General features: G+C 50.7%; 1 protein-coding gene across 1 annotated transcript in view; it reads right to left on the reverse strand.

Annotated features, from left to right (window-relative positions):
* NGF (nerve growth factor) overlaps positions 1–10,691 on the reverse strand; it is a 51,853-nt gene extending 41,162 nt beyond the window's left edge. The window contains exon 1 of the mRNA XM_028502854.2: positions 10,385–10,691. The gene's annotated coding sequence lies outside the window, so the exon portion shown is untranslated. The remainder of the gene's footprint in view (positions 1–10,384) is intronic.
* Positions 10,692–20,801: the final 10,110 nt, after the last annotated feature.

The following is a 20,801-nucleotide window of genomic DNA, read 5'->3' on the forward strand; positions in this document are numbered from 1 at the left end:
GACCGTGGACCACTCATGTAGGGTAAGTGACCATCAGGTTCCCTCAGCCACTAAGAGCAGAGCCAGCACTGGCACCTGGAGTCTGCTACTCCTGGTCTGGGGCTGTCACATCGTACGTCTTACCTACAGCCAAGGTGTTTCCCAGTTGGCAGCCATATTCAATTCAACAGGCTATCCAGTGTGCAGGGGTGGTACTATTATTCTCCTCTTACCGATGAAGAAACAGAGGCTCAGAGAGGTTCTGTGATTTGCCCCCATTACCCACTAGGAGAAGGCTGAGCCTGGAATCAACCCTGGTTTCCTGAGTTGCAGTTGAAATAAATAATCCACACCTGACTTAACTGTTATTCTTACACAAAAACTTCCCCAATCCATAGGAGAAATAAGACTCAGACGGGCTTGTAGAATTCTCCCAAGTACAAGTGTCACCAGTCCAAACTCTGTCCACAATCGTTTAAGAGTTACAATGACCAGAAGTAAACATTTAGAATTACTTTTTTTTTGCTTAATCATAAAGGTGCTTTAAAAAGAACCTTTGAAACATATTTGTTGCTTTATTGAGCCCTCTACTTTCTGACATGTCCTGTTCTTTTTTAGAAAAATGCAGAACAACAATGCTTAAAGGCCCCACCCCCCAAATATTTTCTTTCATTTCTAAGATACCGAGATGCTGACACATGGCCAGGAAATCTGGAATCAGGTTTTGATGTATGACCTCCTTAAAAAAGGAAAACGAAAACATTTCTAAGTGTTCACACTTTCCCCATCAAAGGGCAGACACAACACTTGAACCCAGATGAAAAGAAAGGTAATTCACTTCGTGCCTAGGAAACATTCCTGGTGGTGTGTCATGTCTGGGGACAATTGATTCCATTTGTCACTGTGAATTTCAGAAAGGGCAGAAATGTGCTCCCACCCTTCTGAGCACAGAAAAAGTAAGTTGGCATTCGCTTTTTCCTTAAAAACAAACAGGAAAACCAGAAACCCAGGTGCGACAGTGATGCAGTCAAATAGCCTCTTGGCTGCTTGGCCTGCAGTCTGCTCAAGTTCAATATAGCCCACCTGCTCAGAGGGGAGGGGGCTGGGTAAGAGGTGACAAATGTCTTCTGCTGTAAATGTTATTTAAAATGTGCAACTGCCATGGTGACATTAATTTTACAGCGAGTGGTGGGATAAGTGGTGGTGGAAGGGAACAAAGGATACTCAGAGTAAATGAAAGTTGTACTGGAACCAAATCCATTCTCTCCCCTTCAGCCCCACTGCCTGGCAGGCTCAAATAGAGATGTCTTCACTGCCTAGAAAGGAGTGTTAAATCTTTGGTCTGGATTGGAATTCGGCATTTGAGGAGATGCCACTAATAATCCTCTTTGAGTCTCAGCGGTGAAAACGGGGCCCCACGGGAGGGCGTTTTTACGAGCAGAGAGTTGGAATGAACCCCAGGGGAGCATGGGAAATACAGAAGAGGGGAAAAGGTGACGCTTCCTTATTAAAAAAGAGGCAGGCAGTTTGTCATTGCTGATCTGTCTTCAGGGGTTGCATGAGCCAGGCTCTCAAGAAAATTGGGACAAGTCACCTCTGTGGCCCCCTCCTGGTGTGGGTCATTCTTTCACACACCCCACATGCCCCACCCCACCGCCCCCTGGGGAAGGGAAGGGAAGGGAAGGGAAGGTCTGGGGTCAGTGATGGGATGTGGCTGGGTTGAGGTCTGCAGTTAACAGGGTGTCAGCTCCAGGGTCCACTCTAGGAGACTTTACACTGTTCACAGGAGGGGAGAAACGTAAGCCCTCCGAGCTGGGGCAGCCTGGAGCCTCCCTCACGAGAAAATGGTAGGCTCGGTGCCCCGGGCAGGGACTTCTTAAGAATCTGACAATGTCAACACTTTAATGGTATCTTAGCCCTGTTGTCCTTATAAAAATATACTTCAGGGAAAGGATGTGATTTGTGGGAACAGAAGCTCCCTCCAGAGTGACTGCACCCACCCAAGGACCAAGGCACTCATCCCAGTCACAGGCCATGAAAGGCAGTGACACCCTTCTGTCATTCCCAGTGATGGAGGGGGATGTCTGTACCCCTTGGACAATGGCTGTCATGGTCACATCTAGGGACCAGAATCATAGATAGATGGCTTTGCAAGCATGAAGTCGGAGAAAGATGAAATGGAAGATGCAACAAAGACAAGATACGATTATTGTTTTGCTGTGTTTGCCAGAGAAACAGCACACCTCAGGGATAAAAGCATTCAGGGAAGTGGTGGTTCTGATGAGATTGGGTCATCCCTAAGACGAAGAAAGAGGAGGAGGAGAAGGGGAGGACAGACGATGCAGCAGCTCTCCCTGAGGGCCTCCTTGGTGGCAGGCACAGCACCAGGCCTTGGTCAATGTACGCACAGGCCCTCTGAGGGGGTGATCAGTCTGATCCTACAGAAGAGGACACCGATGCTTAGAGATCCCAGGTTACCCAAGATCATACAACTAGGAACCACAGAGCTGGTGTTGAACCCCAGGCGTGCCTGACTTCAGAGCTATGCCTTTTTTCTAAATTATGCTGTCATCTATGCCAGTAGCTTTTAAGCATTTTTAACCATGACTCACAGTGAAACAATACATTTTTCATCGCAATCCAGCTTGCGCATGTATATGTATAATATATATACAACTAAAACAGAAATTTCATGAATACTTTCCCTTATTACATGCAATGCACATTAATTTTTAAAAAATTTACTCTTTCATTGAGAGAGAGAGAGAGAGAGAATAGCAAATTAATTCACGTCTTCGCAATGGGTCTTAGTGTGTACTTTGAAAAACATTTTCCTTTCCCCTAGTCTGTGGCAGTTGATTTCAAATGTTTGCAACTCCCTGCTTGACCTCGTTGGACACTGGGCAGCATCTCTGCTTCTGAGGCATGCTGCTCATTGCGCACTCCGGACCATCCCCCTGGTAAGGGGCTATCATTAATCAAATATTTCAGAAATTGCAAGTATCTGACAAAGCCGTATACTTGGAAAAGAGTCAGTCCAGGAAACCATCCAGAAAACATAATCGCTGATCTCAGGCACCGACTGGTAATATTTTAAGCAGTTGATGCATGCTTTCCTAAAAGCAACTATTTTCTCTGTTTTCAGAACCTAAAGGTCTCATCTGTTCCGAGGGGCAATGCACAGTCACCCTCTGACAATAAATGCCAAAGGAAAAGGAAAGCACGCAGGGCTGTAGGGAATCTATCAATCTACCATCAAGAGTAGGGCTGTCTTTCTTAGTTTGTGGTGAGCATCCCTAGGATCTGAAATCAGATTGCTTTTCAGGGGCGTGTGTGCGTCTCCACTGTGGTTTCGGATTTGGGGGGTGATTGCGTCTCGACAGCTAGGGGCAGGGACAGGGTTGGCTGAATCAGGTTTAGGTCACGGAAAGTGGAGTCCAGATCAGGTGGCTCAGCGCGACTCACCCCGATGAGCCGCGGATTCGGTGACTTCACTCCCAGCAATGTGCACACTAATTGAGAAAACATGTTCCTGTGATGGCCTCATGCAAAAATCCAGATTTACAGATTTTTTTTTTAATTCCTAAGAATTCCTTGAATATTTGCCGTGCGTGTCTATACAGTGTCCCGGAGTACTTGTCCTTCTTACTGAGGAGAGTTGTGTTTTTCTGCGGTGGCCCAGGTCAGGTTTTTAAAAGGGTGGGATTCTGACAAGTGGGCACAGGGACACAGGCCTTGGGTAGGAACAGGAAGAGGGCAGGAGAGGAGGAAACCTGCATCTTCTGTCCTTCTGCTGGGGCAGAAAAAAGCGTTTGACCTCAGGCTCACCAGGCACTTGCTACATTCCAGACTCTGGGCTAAGTAAGGACTTTGCTGCATTCTCTTCACTCGGCCTTACAACTGCCCTCCGAGACTGACCTTTTAATTCCCTTTCGCAGATGAAGAAACTGAGGCTTAGAGGGATTAAGGAATGTGGTCACAGAACCAATAAAATCTTCTAGTAAATCTCCCTCCCTGCTCCCTCCTCCAGGAAGTCTTCCCGGAGGGCACCTCATCATTCAGACCTCTCCCTTCTCTGAGCCACACAGTTAGCCGCGCTTCAGCTTGCTCCCCTTTGATACTGCTCTCAATTGCTCCAGGTCTAGATGAGAAGGTAAAAAAGCCTGCTGACTGATTTTGTTTGCTCTGTACTGATGTTTTGAAAGTGAAAAAATCATCCATTCAAACTCAAAGCTTTGAGTTTTCTGGAAAAGTTTGAAGATCTGGCCACACTGGCCCTATAACCCGGCAAAGCAAAGGGGACACATGGCCTGTCCCCTTTTGATGGGCATACTCTTTGCAGTTTACCATAGACCCCACCAGCCTACGGCCTTCCCTCATTCCCATGACCTGACAAGCCCCTTCGCTATTTTAATTTTGGCTCCTGAGCCAGCCTCTTGGGTAGGATCATGATTTATATTGACCATGATGCCCCTACAGTGCCCAGTCCCCTGGTTAGCATATTAGTGAAGATGCTAACTGGGAGAATGAAAATCAACCCAGCAGTCTCATAGCTGGTGGACCTCCCTCCTGGTGGTGTGGGGACTGTCCCCCACTTTAACCGCTGGTTGTATGAAATGCAGCAACAGCTGGTAAGCCCTTGAACCTTGTTGTGGGAGATCACAAATGCCCCGCTACCACAGAAAAACTCGCAGCCTCCTCCTTCCTTCTCTTGTACGTTTGATAAGATACAAAAAGGTCCTAAAGACACCAGTTGTTGGAGGAGGAGTTGTTATGTGGGGTAAGGAACCAAAACACTCTGAAAGTTGCCAGTACAAATGGCCATCCTCAAGAAATGCCTTATTTAGAGAGCGTTGCATAACATCTCTGAAATAAAAGTCTGTGCAGAAGTTTGCCTCTGAAAGAAAATTACAGGAGAATATCTACAAGTCTCCTTTTACCCGGATATTATGAGCCAAAGAAAATGCAGAAGATGAAGTGTTTGGTTAAAATTCTATCAAAATGAGAAGGTTAATCACAGAAGGTCAAAATACAGAGACAAAAAAGGCAAAGATGATATTGTCTGACTTGAAGTGAAAGGCATCAAGAGAGGACCCCTTCAAGATCAGTCCTGCTGAGGGGAAACATGACGGAAAGTGCCTACTGTGTGCCAAGCCCGTGCTGTGTTCCAGCTACATTATCTGGCCTACTGTGCACAGCATCCTGGCTGACGGAGGAGGTTCCGCTGGTGTCTCTCCTTTCCAGAAGAGGAACTGGGTATAAGAGGTACTCTCCTCCACCTGCCCCCCTGCTGCTCCTGTCCCTCCTCTCTGCTTACCTAGTCCGGCATCCCTTGTGCAGTCAGAGCCCAGCATGGCTGCTCCTCCCTTCAAAATCCCACTCTAAGGTGAGGAGGGTGCAGGGGTGGCAGGCTGGCTCTCCTGGGATCTCCCACACCAGTGGCACCCCAGGGTGTTAACCCCGGAGCCAGGTCTGCTCGGGGCCTAGGATGGGATGGCGTTTCACCAGACTGGGCCAGTAAGGCTTGCAAGTCACCATAACCACACCTCAGATCCACAGTGATGGGGGGCTGCGACAGGACCTCCCTGCACCCCCAACCTGGGCTGAGCACTCATGGCTTCCTCCAGGTGGTCCTCCCTGGGCTCACTCTGGAGCAGCATGTAGCAAGCAGACCCTGGCTACTGCCCAAAGAGCCACAGGAAAATGAAAAATCAGCCCATCCGCACCAAACAGCAAATACTCAGTGGTTCCCGGGAAAGTGTTCCAACCACAGTGGATGGTAACTGCCCTCCACATGACATGGCTTCTGTGTGAGGCTTGGGCTGTTCATTGCCACTGACTTCGGAGCCAGCTCCTCTCCACCTGCAGAAGTCGCCAAAGGCAGTGCCAAAACCTCTCCATCTGCTTAGCCCAGTGGCAAGTTTTCAGGGAAACCCTGACTGTCTGGCTCTGAGTAATACTACTGCTAATGAAAAGATTTTCCACAAGTGAAAGAGTTTGGCCAAACTCTTGGGCAATTCAAAAAACATTTTCTAGTCCCACCTGACAGACTGTAGTCTCAGACCCATCTCAGCCTCACTGGGTATCCCCTTATGTCTCCCAGTCCTTGCTTTATTTATTTTTGCCTCGTAAGAAAGCAGCTCCAGACTCTACCAACCCTGCTGCTTCAATAGTTTCCTCTCTCCTACTGCTTATGGGTGAGTAGGTTTTTCTGTAATGTCCTCCAAAGGCACTCATTTTAGCCCTTTGCCTGTGAATAACCAAATGGCTCTAATGTTCTGTCCTCCAGTGAGAGACTGGGCCAGAGGTAAGGAGAACGGGAGCCGTTCTCTTTGAGAATCAGCCCCAAGCTGCCAGCACCACCCCTCCGGGGCAGCCTTGCTAGCCTGCTTCTTAAAATCAAATGTCACAGCATTGATGCCCATTTATTCTCACAGCTTGGGCCCCGTGTAATTTGATACCAACGTGTACCCACAGGGTATGGAGTGCTGTCAGTGCTGGGGAGGGCTCTGCTTCCCCGTTCTCTCCTTCAGGGAAGGGACCTCCTGGTACCACAGTGCGAGCCATCTAGTGCAGGAGGGCACGGCCTCCCCCCAGTGCAGTGGACACCCGGGGCGAGCAGTCTGCCTGTGTTTTCAATAGTGTACGGCACAGGCGGAGGCCGCGGTGCTCTGGTACCGCCTGTCCCTTCCCCCTGTTCTTTCTGGTTTTGTTTTCATGTGGGTCACTTGTAGTTACGCTCCATTGACAAAAGGCAAAGGATGATGCCAGGTGGGATGACAGCACTGACGTTCCTGTCAGTGGCTTCTTGGAGCCCGAAATGCTGGTTGTTGGAGGGTCAGGCTCAGGGCTGGGCTTCTGAAGTCCCGACTCAGTGACAAAATAGATGCTCAACGTCAGGGCCTGGAAGAAAGGTCCCGTGGGTAACTTCCAAGGGAATTCTCAACTGGGAGCAATCGTATTCCTTTAGTAAGCATTTAGCCATATATGGCATGGCGGGTGGGGGGTGGGAATCTTTGGTAGTCACCAGGACTTCTGGCATTTAGTAGATAAAACAGGGATACTAAACTTCCTGCATTATGTAAACAGGTCATACTTACCCAAGATTGTCTCCAATTGCCAACAGTCCCATTCAGAAACACTAATAATTCAATGCACTTGCCCTACAGATTGGGAAATTGGAGCCCGAGAAATTTAGTGACTTGCTCAAGGTCACAAAGCTACTTTCCCTCCTGTCTCAGAACTCAGGACACTACCATAGGAAAGCTACCCAAAACGCAGGAGAAAAATATCAAGAGATCACCTCAATGCTACAGTCTGATTCCTACTGTGTCGTAATCTGGGGCCAGTGTCTATAGAAACTCCCCAGAAACATGTAAAGTAGCCCACAGGAGGATGATAAAAACATCACAAGGCATGAGAAACTCTTACTTATTATATGCTTTCACTATTCTGGTCTTGGCCAGACTTTGTGGCTGAAGGGCTATCTTCCTTGGCTTACACAGTGACAATTCTTATGCTCACCCAACTGGAAGGCTGGTGACCCCGAAGCCTCAGTTTCTCCAGCTGCATTTCTGCCTCAGGGCCATCTCGGTTTTACCGCTATTTAGAATTTGGATGTTAAGCGTTTCTCCTCCGTCAGGAGGCAAGGTCCCTGGGAATGGGTTGGGGAAGGGCCTTCCATCTCCATTTATTTGCCTGATGCCACCACCCTATGCTGGTCTGTAAAGGTGGTCCATCACAGAGTCGATGTCTCGTACCAGCTAAGCCTGTGAGCTGACAGTGTAGCTGATGGTTTGTAAGATCAGAGTTGCCAGTCAAAGAAAGAGAAACCCTCTGGGAACAGAGGGTGTTTGCTCAGAGGTGTCCAGAGATTTTAAGTGAATCCTCAACAAGCTTCCCACTGCCTCCTGAGAGCAGAATGTTTGCTGCCAGCAAAGGTCTCCAAGACCTACCTACTCTGGGCCCTGGAGTCCTACAAGGTCTTCTCGGAGAAGATGCATGGCCGGGCCTCTGGTCCCTGGTGTGGCACCGACGTCTGCTTGGCCCCTGCCTGGTGCCCATTCGGGAAGAGCAGTAGCTGTGTTTCCTTTGCAGTTTCTCTGTGGCTCCCATGTAGCCGTGTGGCAATGGGGCGCTCCACGAGTGTGTGGCAGTAGTGCCACTCGCATTTATAAGTGAAGTTGTGCGGTTTGCTCATCAGCTTAATCTCAGTAATGATGAGAAACTTCCCTCGGGCTGCAGCCCTGCCCTGCCCTGCCCTGCCCTCCCTGCTGATGTCGGCAGCTGGGGCCCCCTTCCTGGCCAAGGCACAGATTTCTGAGAGGGAGGGAGGGAGAGAGAGAAGTATGGAGTTTCCTCCCCTCCTTACTCTGGTTGTCTGGGTGGGAGGTGTAGGTGGGCAATAGGAGAAGTGAGAACCTCACTCCTTGAGAAAGCCTAAGGGTGCAGAGAGAGTCACCAATATGAGGATGGGCACCCTGAGTGGACCCAACGTTCTAGTTCTCTAGTGGGGTGGGCTGCTTTAGGGGTAAGACTGCTGCCCAGGGAAGGTATGGTCCCAGCAGCTGGTTATGAAGCCCTCTCAGGTACTCCCACAGTTCATTCAGACATATGGCCCCATGCCCTGGAGACCTTGGGGGTGACTCCTAACATTTTCCCCTTCAAGGCTGCCCTTTTTTTCACCTGCATAAAAATATTGGGACAAGCATGGGGCAGGGGTTTGGTAGCATGTGATATTAGCCACACCCCCTCCAAGGACCCAAGTCTGAGGAGCATTCATTTCTTCTGTGTGTCCATGCCAACAGTGTCGGCCACAGACCACTCTCACAGTCCCCCACCCCCAGGTCCCTGTCCCCTCTTGAACCTCTAGGGACACTGCCCCTCACGGACTGACAACGGGGCTACTTAGGCTGACACCTAAAGCAGACTCTCTAGATTCTTTTCTGCGGCTCTGCCGAGGGAGAAAGTTTCAGACATTCGGTAGGAAACTGTAAACACTGCACAAGAAATATTCCCCTCCAGCAGGCTTAAATGACAGCTTCAAGAGCTTGAAGACCCTGGAGATAAGTTACTGGTGGGCCCTCCTGCACGTTTCTGGATTTGCAGAATGCAGCTGGCTGTGCACGTGGGGGAGGAGGGGTTGGCACGGGCAGTGGGTGCACCCAGAGGATGGAGCCAGGACAATTAATCAAGCGCCTTTTCTCCAGGATGACAGATGGGACAGAGACACCCAGGAGAGCACTATTTCGGTTTCCAGCTGGGAACGTGCACTGAGTTTTCCTTAATACCCACAGCACCCAAAAGGCTTTGCAGTAATACACTTTAATGCATGAAACACCCATAAATTATCCTTCATACTGTTACAACTTCTAACCTGGAACAGCTTGGAAAAACCAGCCTAGCAAGCAAGCTCTTTTTTAACCTCTCAAGTCGCAAGAGAAGAGAAAGTTCAAGCAGAAAACACCTTCCGTGAGAATTTCAGAGATTTTTGTTGTTGCTGTTGAAAGGATAAGGAAAGTTGTAATCAAACGGAGCTAAGCCTCTTGTTTGTGTTGGCTCAGAGATGCCGCTCTCTGATCCCTGAATCCTCTCTCCCCTCAGTCTTTGCTGCCTGGACCCAAGGCGCTGCCCGCCCCACCCCTCCATGCCAGCTTCTCCCACACCTGGCAGCAGACAGCTGGAGGTGAGGCATGTGACCCAAAAAGCCCTTCTGAGCCCTGGGGACTTCGATCCAGTGTGGCTCCATGGAGGTCCCTTGGTGCGCAGGCTTTTGCCATCAAGCTCCGGGGGCCCTCCTTTAGGACTCCCAGGCCTCCAGCTAGTACAGAAGAGCCCCAAGACTCTTGCTCCATTTCTGGCACCAGATCCAACACGCCCGGCCCCTCCAGTCCCCTTACGTAGGGGCAGCGCAGCACTTTCCAGACTCCTCGCACAATCGAGCTCGTCCCCGCTCAGCGCGCTCGGCTCAGCGATGAAGACCACCACTCCTCCAGTCCAGGCGCGCTCCCGCCCGCGCATCTCTGTTCACGCTCCTTCGCTCTCCCTCACTTGTGCACTGTCCCCCTCTAGCCTAGGAGCTAATAGTTCCTGGCACAGTGGTGCAGCTCCTGCAGGAGCCTGGGTGGCCTCCTGAACTTCGGACCATTGGGAGGCCGAGAACTCTGAGACCAGAAAGACTGCTGCTCCCACAACTTGCCCGCCCGCCCGCCCTCCCGCCGAGGCTCCCGCGCTCCCGCACCCACTCGGCACATTCCTCTCACCGCTGCATTTCAGTCCCTGGGGGTTCCCAGAGGTGTTAAGCCGGGATCCATGCACTGTCTCCAGGGGAGCCCCGCCCCGCTGGCCCTCACTCCCACCGGTGCTGCGCCCCTCTCGGGGCCCGGTTCCGGGCCGCCAGACTCACCCAAAGCTGCGCTCCCCTCGGGCTCCCGGCGCTCTCTGCCGTGCAGGAGCTTGGAGCGGCTTTTACACTGCTTCTGCAATTTCTTAGCCCCTCCTCCCAGACTCCTCCTCACTTCAAATCCGAATCCGGCACTGCAGGCCCCCCCTAACCCGAGCCCCGCACCTGTTTGGGCTGGGCTGCCGTGCCCAGCCGTAGGGGGTCTTGGGGACTAGCGATGAATCGCTCCCAGTAAATCTGGCTCAACACAGCCAGGAAAAGGTCAAAATCCCAGAGGTCAAATGGAAACGCACAGGGGTATAAGGGGCTGTGCAAGTCAAGCACTGGTGCGTATTTTCTAGGGGCACCAGGCCCGGGTGCTGACTTCTGGTGGCCACTGGGCCAATGGGCTGAGGGTGGGCGGAGTTGTCCGGGGCTCCCCGTCCCCCATCCCCAACACACACACAGAGCTTTGCTCATCGCCAGTGCCTGGGGTTGTGCGGATTACCCTGTTCACCCTCCGTACCTTCGGCTTGGCTGCTCTTCACCGTCCAGGGAGAAATGCCAAGGGAGCTTTGCTCCTGGGATGCCTCCCGTCACCGGCACCCGGAAGCCAGCGCCCAAAGGAGCGCCGTTAAGATGCAGGTGCTGGCTCTGCCCTGACGGGGGAGGACCGTGCTCCACGGACCCAGAACCAGCTAGAAGGCCCCTGGGCAGGGGCGAGCTCCGCCTGCGGACCAGAAACAGAGGCTTTCAGTGTCAGAATCCAGACTCAGGGCCTTAAGTTCTGCAAGTTCCTGGGGTCCCTGATCCCTCTGAAACTGTAAGCTAATTTGTACGTTTGTGTGCAGGACGTGCAGTTTTTCAGGGTAGAGGGTCTACAACTTTTATCAGCTTGGCAAGGGATCTCTGACTCTAAACTGACCCAGACAACCAGCCTTTTGTGCTACCCCAGGCCCACCCCAAATTCCTCCTTATCCCCACAGGGGGACTTTAAGTGAGGTGGGATCTGCTGGCTGGCCATCCAACATTTCTTGGGTACCTCGGATTCAGAGCCGACAGGGGAGCTTGCCTGACCAACCACCTGTCCTTTCCTACCCCGGCCCCAACTGGCAAGTCAGAAATATCCCTTAAGTCCAGTTTTTCACCAAATGTGCATCCTTCATTGTAATAATGTTCTGGGGAATCCATAGGTCTTAAAATTCATGCCCCACTTTCTCGGCGTGGAACACAGTCAGATGTCTGCACTCCTTCCCCGTATGCTGACCCCCTCGCCTGCGCCAGATGCACAGGGGAGAAAAGGATGTGGGGAGAGAGACCAAGAGCGGGAGAGGCACTGGGTCCCTTGGTTGGTGCTTGGACTTACTGAGGTATAGGGGCTCCTGCCATAAGTTCAAGGGTGGCTCTTCACCCCCCAGTGGAAGGCACTTGAGCAAGGTGAGGCTCTTAACAGAGATTGGTCTCAGGTCTCCTATTCTTTCTAGTTTTACCTTTGCCCCATACCTGAGTTCACCCCATTTGTGCATGTTCTGAGGAGGCAGGGGTAGGAAGAAGGCCCCGGAACTGGAGTGGTGTGGCCTCATTATTTCCCAGCCAAGTCTTGTCCCCATCTGAGCTGTTCACTGCAGACTGGTGGGGGGACACACTTGGAGCTGAGTGCTGGCCACCAGGGTCACCATAAATGGCCCTTTCTGTGCAAGTGGCATCAGAGTCAGGGTGATCCATCAGGAAATTTATCATTGTCAAATAAACAAAGAAATTTCTGGACAATAGGACAGATTCATTCATCAATCATGTCCTGCATAAACTTGTTTGAAAGCACCAGCCCTAAGCCTTATGTAACAGCTGCCCGAGAATTTAGGGACAAAGTTGAGAATTTTAGAATAACAGAGAATTTAGTTGTTGAATGCAGAGCTTTGGTCTGTGTCCTTGCAGCATCACGCAGAAGGACAAAAGGATCTGGGGCACTCGTGGGCTTTTTTTCATGTGGTGTGTAAGAAGGAAATGTAAAAATGATGTAAGCGGAATATAAGCTTAGGTGCCCCCCCCCCTCAAATTCTCGATCATGTTCTGATGGCACATGTTGGTTTAATTTTAAGGATCTTGAATAAAAACAGTAAACAATATGTAGGCAATAAAAAAGCACTCCAGAGATTAGCTGTGAGAGTCTACTCCGTGCCAGGCACTGTGAGGTAGCTGGGGTGCTTGTTCTCAGAGAGCTCGTGCTCTAGCCGGGGGCTGACTATTAGGCCCTGGCCATGTTTCTTTGAGTCCCCCAGGTACTGAGGGGCACACAGTAGGTGCTCAGTAAATGCTTATTGAATCCAAAACTGGTCAGAGCCATTTGTGGCTGCCAAACAACCCATCCACACTGGATTGGTTTCCAGCTGGTTCAAGATCAGGCCAACCTTGATACAGAGACCACACCCAGATGTCTCTTCCTTTGCCTCTTCCACTTCTCAAATGGTGTAAGCAGAAAGTCCTTTTCCTGGGTCATTGAAAGGACCTTAAGGTTTGGACCAGCTATATTATAGGAATGAAAAACAGAGAGGGCAGAAGGAATGGTACAGACAAGCGGAGGATAAGAATGTTTTTCTGCACTAGATTGTCTTGAAAGAGTTTTTTATCCAGGGTATCAAAATAACCAGCAGCTGATGCATTCGCCGCCTTGGAGGATGGAGTGTGGTGTGCACAGTAATTGTTGTTATTTCTGAGGATTCAGAAGGCTGCAGCCACGAGTGCCTTGTCAACAGCAACACTCAGCCTCGCACAAAGCTCCCGCTTGGTTCCAGGAAGCCAAGACAAAGTGCACAAGCTATTTAAAACGCCAGGAGGCTCAGCCTCGATCTGCCATTGTGGATGGTATTGGGTGCTGCCAGGTCTGCTGGCAATATGTCTGAAACAGATACACTGTCCCAATTGCTGGACCAAGTAATAGCTTCCCCTCAAAGATTTCTTTTTTTCCTTCCTTCTAATCAGAGTGGAGAAACACTTTAGAAGAGGAAATATTTTATGATGCTTAGTGCGATGACGTGGCTACAGAGTCACTGAGATGACCACTCTGGGGACAAAGAGGAGGACACAAGACCTCAAGAAGGACTGGGGCTCAGCCAAGTACAAATAGCCAGGGTCAAACCAGAACTTGGGCCTTTTGACTTGTAGGCAAGTCTGCTTTCTACCGCACTCTCTGAAAGAGGTTGAAGGAAAGACCTTCCAACCCTGGCCTACGGGGGAGGCTGATGAAGGAACAAAGGCAGGCTGGGGTGCCCGGAACCCTGGGGCAACCCTTCTCCTGGGGGGTGAGGCCCATCTCTGCCTACTCCTGGGACCTGCCCCCAGCTTTTACCTCTCTGTGACAGCTTCCGTTGCTCGTCTCTGCAGGTCCCCGCCCTCTTGCCTGTGCACATTCACATTCCTTTTCTCTCTTAAGGAAACTGCTTGCCCTTCCCACTGTCCAGCCTCTGGGTTTGTCGGCTTCTTGCCCTACTGAGTTCCCCGGCAAAGCGATCTACACCCACTGATTCTTCGGCTCCCTCACCTTCCTGCTGTCTGATTCCCATCTCCTTCGCCTCCCCTCCCCTCCCCTCCCCTCCCCTTCCCTTCCCCACTGAACTAATGTTTTCTTCTTCAAGGTCACTCCTTGCAATAATAGCACCACCACCAACATAAAAATCACAGCATTTCTTGAGTGCTTCCCTTGTCATGGGTTCTGGGAACGCATTTTACGGGCCCTGTCAGTAGGTAGCATCCATCAGTATGCAAACAAGGAAACTGAAACCCTAGGAGGCAAGTCACTCGTGTAGCAGCGCGAGTCACTCAAATGGCCGGGTGGAGACCTGAACCGTGCCTGTGGAGCTCTTGCTGCTAAACACTGTGACTTCTTTCAGCCCAGTTCAGTGGACGTTGCCAGTCTTCAGCCTCCTCCCCAAGGACCTCCTGCATAGAACACTTTCTTTTCGAGTTTCCAAGGCTCAGTCTGCTTTCTTCTCTACTTTGTCTTCTAGGCGATTCCTCCTAAGGTTCTGATTCCTCCCCCAGCTTCCACTCTGACCTCCCACTCGTGCTCCTTCAGCCACTAACGTGTTGAGTGTCCATGCAAGCTGAGTGCAACCTGGGTTCTCCTCTCGGCCCTCAGTGCCCCCATCCCAGGCGGTGGGTCCTCTCATCACTGGAACTGGCCAGGGATCTGCTGGCACGCAGGGCAGTTCAACTCTCTTCCAGTGGGGGCACCGCAGCCCAGGAAAGCGACCAGCTCAGAACGGGGAAGACTTAGCTCATCTACCCTGTCTGTCCTCTGTGGTGGTGCGACCTTGGGAAAAAGATTCTGGTCACTGGTAGCTTTGTCACTTTCTTTGAATCATAGTAACTATAATCTCTGCCAGCTTATCATTCACTGTATTAAATAAGTAGTTTTGAGCACCTGTGATGTGCCTGTTCTATTCTAGGTTCTAGGGGTTCAACTAGGGAACCAAGCAGCCTCCAGCCACGTGCAACTTCAGTTCTAACAAGGACCTTCACCCATTTAATAATATTTATGTAGTGTCCACTATACAGGGTGGGGCAAAGTAGGGTTACAGATGTTTGCAGGGAAAACAACACAATAATTAATAAATAATAATACAAGAACAAACTGTGTTTTGTGCACTCGCCACTGTAATTCTATTTTTGCCTGACCCTGTATGCAAGGCCCATAAAAAGAAAATTGTGATTTTGGTGAGCTTGGTTTGGAAAGGAGGGTGGGACATGCAGAATGGGCACCAGCGACACAGGCAGTGAGCTCCTAGGTACAAGGAGAGTTGAGTAGGCCTGCCGGTAACTGGAGTCCGCCCTCTGCTCCCTTAACCCAGATACTGGTGAGTCTCTGAGTTTTCCGATGGGTCCAACTCTGTCCCCACAGAGGCCTCTGCCTGATGGTCACCATACGTACGGCTCAGCTCAGGTCTTCCTGGTCTTGTCTCCAGACACCTCTGAGCTTCTCCAGCTCCTCTCCCATGAGGTTAAGACTCAGTGCTCCTTATGAACCTGTACTGTCCAGCTGCTGTTCCAGAGCCTTCCGCCAGCTCCTTCCTCCGCAGCCCCCACCAGCCCCTTGGGGGTTTCCCCCTGGGGTCACCCCAGAGATGCCCTGGGAGCAGGGGCCCCCAGTGATCAGATCTGCCTGCAGAGATTAGCAGCTGCTCTTTCCTGTCACGTGGTGCCACGTGCACAGTTAGGGTTTTGTGGTGCCGAGGCAGGCAGGAGCCTCATGCCTTCCTTTGTAAGCTCCTCTGGAGGGGTCTGGGCTGGGTGGGTTCTGCTACATCCTGGGTAGCTCTCTGTCACCTCAGTGGTCCCACTCCATGCATTTATTACAGTCCTGTTCTAGGGCAGGATCTGTGTTAGGTACAAGGAAACAGATGAGAAGAAATGTTTCCTGCCCTATAGGAACTTGCTGTCCAATGGGGAAGCACACGCAAACTGATGAGACATATCCCAGGGAAATGGGTAAGCTCAGGGGTGAGCATTCGACCGTTGTGGAGCTTCAGGGACTATTCCCTGTCGTCCCATTGTGCCAGCAAAAGTTCCGTGTTCCTACCGGGACCTAGGAAGCCCCATGTTATCTGGCCCCTCATGCCCTTTCAGCTTCCTCTCCTGCTGCTTCCTTTTCTTTGCTCTGGTTCCAATCTTGGTTATTTATTTATTTAAGTTCATTTAGCAAGTTGAGCTGCCATCTCTGGGCCCTGTATACTATTCGTAGTGCCACTATTCATAGTGCCTTAAAAACGATCACCCTCATCCCCACCTTCCTCTCCATCTGGCCTGTTTCTCTTCCTCTGAGACTCTTCTTTTGGAACTTAGATGACACTTCCGATGGGGCCTTTCCCTGATCCCCCAAGGCAAGATGGAGTGTCCTTGCTAGGTGCTCCTGTGGCACTCTGTGATACACACAGCAAATGCTTGATACACATTTGTAAACAAGGTACTGCCTGAACTAAGCAGTGAAACATGAGTCAGAGCCAGGGAAGAGTGTTGGGAAGGGCATCATTTCAGACAGAGGGAACAGCTTGAACTAAGGTGTGCGTGTGTGAAACAATGTGGGGCATGCAAGAAGCTGCAGGCAGTTCAGGATTAATGGGGCAGGAAGTGGCAGGAGATACAACCGGGGCAGTCACGGGCAAGGTCAAGGAGGGCCTGGATAAAGGATGGTGGGTAAGACCAAGTGCAGGGAGGGCCTGCAGTCATTCCCCCTCTCTAGGCGGAACGGTCATTCTCAGACCTCTCTCATAAGAAGTGAGGGAGCTAGGGTATTTATCCACCAGCTCCCATTCAAAATTGGCTGAAGGCTGTTTTGGGGGAGGGGAGAATAATCCCTCACCACGAGTAGTCTGCATCCTGAACCCGCTGAACACACTTCTCCAGGTGGGAAGGCCCCCAGGTGCAGGTGGAGAAGGCGGTTGGTATGCTTTACTGCTTTACTTGGACTGAAACAAAGTTCAGATGCAGGTGAACAATGGCGATGACAGCCTGATGGGGCACTGGGAGCCAAGCAGAAGGGTGAGATGCAGTCAAACTAAATTCAGGATGTAAATGTGTGAAGGCATTGGGAATGGTCAGATATGGGGAGGAGGAAGAGGAAGGGGCCTCTTGGATGACCCCCAGATTCTCGGTTTGCCTGACCAGGTAAATGATGGTGCCAACAACAGAAATTGGGTGTCTGAAGGCGGAACCTGAACCCTGGGCAAGGAAGCAGAGGTCTTCCGTTTAGGACTCTTGAAGCCTGTAGACACTCAGTCGTGTGACACAGGTCTGGAGGTTGGCAAGGATGTCAGGTTAGCAGTCTCTGCACGCCATGTACAGGCTGAAGGGAACCAGTGGCATTTTCTCAAAGTCTCCCCTGGGGACTTACCTCCCTGTCACTGTCATCCTCTTTCCTTCACCATTTTGTCCCCAAAACAGCTGTGGGGCATCTCCCAGAGGCCTGAGCCCAGGACACAGGCAACTCCCTCCAGAATTCTCTGGTTCCCTCCCTGCTACCTGTTTCTGCCACACTCACCACCTCCCCCCACCCGCCACTCTACCCTACGCACCCGCCCTTCAGGTGCAGGCCCAAGAGTGGGGGAAAGCAAGGACCCCCACCAGTTAGCACTGGGCCTAGCCTGTCCTCCCCCCCCCACCATTCTCCTCTCCAGATGGAGGGACGTGCTTCCCGCCTCCTTTCCTCGGTCACAGCCCCTCTCGGGCCACAGCAGAAGCTCCCTGTGCCCTGGGCTCCTGGTCGAACTCTCTGATCCAGTCCTGCCAGCCTGGCTTTTGCTATTTGAATGGGAGCTTAAGGAATTCAGGAAGCCCCCCCTTTTTTATTTCCTGAGAATGGCTGGTTTTCAAAACCATTTTCTTGCTTTGGACTCAAAAATCCAATTCTGGATATGAAAACCTGAATATTGACTCTTTGTTTCTCTTTGCAACATTCCCAAAGGTCTCCTCGGAAAACTGCATGCCTCTGGCAGGATCGGGGAGGTAGAAGACTGGAAATGCAGAAGGGGATATCTGTGTATCCATATCTCATTTCATCCATGCAATAGGCAACAGTTACTATCCCCGCTAAATTACAAATCCTGGGAACTATAAATTCCAGTACTCACCAACACCTGGGTACAGTCGGCCCTCAGTAAGTGCCTATGACATGAATGAATGCATTGAGTGAAGCTCAGAGAGTCTGAAGAACCAGCATGAGGTCACACAGCTAGCACAGAACTAACCTGGTTTGTTGACCTACAAAGCTGTGGCCTCATGGCTGCCCCTTACTGACTAATATTTGGGAAAATTCTTAAAGAACCCAGTGTTGGGTCTTCTAAAACCATCTGGAAGTGCGGAGCCTCCATGGCATCTGCACTTGAGTACAAAGGCCTTCCGCCTGTCTGGCCTCTCTTCCTGAAAAAGCCCTCTGGGGTGGCGGGGGCCCTGTCACCACCGGCAGCTAACACCGGACCTGCACATCAGTGCCCCATTCTTAAAAGTTGCTTAACTTTGTGTTTATACACATGCTGTTTATTTCTTTCTTTGATTTATGTGTACTGTATTTTTTCCATTACCATTTATTCCCCCTTGTACTCCCTCCCTCTCCCGCAGTCACCACACTCCTGTCCAGGTCCACATGCTGTTTAATTAAAGAATTTTAATTAAATTCACCTTTCTGTGGCTGTAAGTAAAACACCCACACTCTCAGTAGTTCTTCTTAGCTTATATCTCTTTCCAAGAGAAGCAAAAAAACAAAACAAAACAAAACAAAACAAAACAAAAACAAAAAGCAACAAAACCCCAAGAATTAGAATCAGAAAGATCTAGGCTCCTAATTCCAGTTCCTTTGCTTTTTGAGGCCAGCACCCCTCAGTTAAAATGATGCCTGCCTGTAAGACTTGGGAGAGGCTATTTAGTGGGTGCTCAACACAGACCTGGGTGGGCCCCTCCCCCACCGCACCCTGTGCACACATGCCTGGTGCCCACACCCCCCGTGTGCCCTGTCAAGGGCTGAGCTGGAGTGATTGTAGCAGGGCATGGGTGGAGCTTGGGAGGCCGGAGTGACTGTCACAAGGCTAAAGAGAGAGGGACTGCCAGAAACTCGGGACAGCGGGAGACAGGGCTGCAGCCCAGCAGCCTCCTCCAGGCCTCCGGACCCTCTGGGCGCCGGAGCGTCCTCAGCCTGTCTTTCCTCCTTCTCCCTGCCAGCCTGCAGAGCTTTGCTCCCAGGATGGAGATCCACTTAGTGGCTTGCTAATTTTAAAAGTTGCCCATGTGCAGAGATGACTTTGCTCTTCAGCAGGAGTTTATTTCTTCCTATTAGCATCACATTATACAGTCTCTGACAGATTAATCACAGCTATTGTCGTACTGTTTATTCTACACAGTGTGTAATTTTACTTTCAAAATGTTGTCTTCATTAAGAAGGAAGTACATTCGGAGAAGGCATTTTTCTGACAGACAGGCTTCTCTGGCCACAGAGCAGGTGTACGCGCCGCCGGCCCCAATGGCAAGCAAAGGAGGAAGTGAGTCCTGGGCTTATGTGATGGGATAGGAAGATTGAGAGTACCTTGGTTGAAGCCAAATTATATATTTTTCCAAGAAATTTTCTTCTTTGCCTTTTTTAGAAAGCAGCATGCCTTTGCATTATGTAGCACAAAGAATGCGGCAGTATGGGCTTAGAGGACGGGTCTGTGGCCTTCAAAGTTCCTTTATCCTAGGTTTCTGTGTCCTGTCTCAGCCACTCGCTGCCTGTGTGACCTTGGGCAAATCACTTACCCTCTCTGAGCACCAGATTCCTCAGAGGAGGATGGGTCTGTGGTCTTTAGATTTATTTTATCTTAGGTTCCTGTATCCTGTCTCAGCCATTTACTGCCTGTGTGACCTTGGCAAGTTACTTAGCCTCTCTGGGCAACAGATTCCTGAGAGGAGGCAGTTCCCTGTCAGGGGTGCCCACGGGAACATGGGGAGGTTAAACTAGGACAATGCAGGTAAGGCACTCGGAATGTTTCTGGGCACATAGTGAGTGCTCCATACAGGGATCATGATTTGATTCCATAGATGCACTTCCTCTGGCTCAGATCGAGCGAGGGGTGACAAGAGAGGGGGAGAGGCTGGCTTCGTCAGCCTGACAGTTTGTACAGGGCCCACCCTGGTTTGGAAAGCGTCACCACTTTGAAACCACAGAATCCCCAAACACATTTCAACTTCACCATTACCCTCAAGCTCTGGACCCAGAGCCAGATACCAAGCTGGTTGGAGCAACAAGTTCATTTTTTAAAAAAAGAAAAACATTTTGTGGTGATGGAAAAAATGCCTGCACAAGAGGCCCCCCAAGAAAAGCTCCTGTGTCTGATGTCGCCCCACTGGACTGCGATGAAGTGAAGAGCTGCTTTACCACTGAGGCCCTCGGCTGGGCGAAGAGCTGGCTTAAACTCCGCACCCGATGTGGCCCTGGTGCAAACGAGTCCCAGTTCAGCCGTGTGGCATCTGTGCCAGTCTCCTACTGTCAGACCTGACTGGTGTGATGAAGGTGACAAGGAGGCCTCCTCAATGCCCCTCAGCCATGAGTCTGTGTTGTCACAGAGACATGGAAATTGCTGGAGGATGATTACCCCCATGATAGAACCCAGGAGCCATCGGGCCCCTGACCAAAGAGCTGCAGAAATGGAAAAAAACACCCCTAAAATTTGCATGGGGTAAAACTGCCATCCCCTCCTGGAATTCTAGATTAGGTCGATCAGAAGAAAGTTCCAGGGAGAACCACAATTCTTCTGTTGTGTTGGAATCCTGTCCTGTCAAATATTGAGCCCTCTGAGGTCAGCTATGTAGCTTTTTTCAGCTCTAACCCAGCAGATCTGAGTACCTACAGTCCCTGACAGAGTTTGTCTTCAGTAGTAGTCATGAAATTGACCTGGGTAGAATTGTTCTAAGAAATGGCCAT

This window comes from Phyllostomus discolor, chromosome 14, assembly GCF_004126475.2.
Source record: "Phyllostomus discolor isolate MPI-MPIP mPhyDis1 chromosome 14, mPhyDis1.pri.v3, whole genome shotgun sequence".
In the NCBI taxonomy this organism is placed as follows: domain Eukaryota; kingdom Metazoa; phylum Chordata; class Mammalia; order Chiroptera; family Phyllostomidae; genus Phyllostomus; species Phyllostomus discolor.